Source organism: Penaeus monodon, chromosome 19 (assembly GCF_015228065.2).
Source record: "Penaeus monodon isolate SGIC_2016 chromosome 19, NSTDA_Pmon_1, whole genome shotgun sequence".
In the NCBI taxonomy this organism is placed as follows: domain Eukaryota; kingdom Metazoa; phylum Arthropoda; class Malacostraca; order Decapoda; family Penaeidae; genus Penaeus; species Penaeus monodon.
This window is the reverse complement of record NC_051404.1, coordinates 9031156-9032242: the sequence shown is the minus strand read 5'-3', so window position 1 is coordinate 9032242 and position 1087 is coordinate 9031156.

The window sequence follows — 1087 nt, the reverse complement described above, 5'->3', positions numbered from 1 at the left end:
CAGTAAAAAGTTTATAAAATATTTTCCTTTTTTCCCATTTTCTTTTCATTCTTCTTCATTCTTAATTAAGGCGAAGCCCACCAAAATAGGCCGATATCTTAATTACCTCTAAATTAAACATGCCAAAAGCAAGTGCAAAGTGGGCATAAAATTGCCCCGATACAGGTCATTAGTACCCCAATCGCCAGACAATTAAGTAACATAAACTAAGGCTTACCTTGCCCAGCCAGCTGACGAGGAGACAGCAGTATCTCTGGACTGACACCCGGAGCTAAGACGTTGACCATACTTATCATTATATATAGCGGCAGCCCGCGCGACTTTACCGGGACAGGGAGGGAGTGGGAGGAAGGGGGGGAGAGGGGGGAAGGGGGGAGGAGAGGGGAGGGGGAGGAAGGGGGGAGGAAGGGGGGGAAGGGGATGGGGGAAGGGGGAAGGAGGGGATGGGGAAGAAAAGGGGTAGGGGAGGAAAGGGGTAGTAGAGGAGGAGGGGAGGAGAAGGAAGGGGAAGGAAGGGGGAGAGGAGGGGGGTAGGGGAAGAAAAGGGGGGAAGGGGGATGGGGGAAGGGGGAGGAGGGCGGGAGAGGAGGGGGATGGGGAAGAAAAGGGGTAGGGGAAGGAAAGGGGTAGAGGAGGAGGGGAGAAGGAAGGGGGAAGAGGTGGGGAGACGAAGGAAAAGGCAGAAGGAGGGGAGGGGAAGGGAGGGGGAAGGATGTTGGAGGAGGAGGGGAAGGGAAGGAAGGGATGTAGAGGGGGGGAAGGGAAAGAAAGGAGCAAGAGGAGGAGAGGAGAGGAAAAGGGAAGGAGGAGGCGAAGGAAAGTAAGGGAGGAGGAAGAGGGGAGAGGAGGAAGGAAGGAAGGGAGAGAAGAGGAGAGGAGGGAAAGGAAGAGGGAAGGAACGAGGTAAAAAGAAGGGGAGGAGAAGGAAAAGGTTTGAGAACTACCGAGAATACAAAGAAAAAAAGAGAAAGGTGAGAGGAAAGAAAAGAAAGATTAAGAGGAAATGGAGTTGAAAAGAAGTGAAGGAAATGGTGGGTTGAGGGATAGGAGGCATGCTATACCCCCCCCTCCCTACTTCTACCCTCCG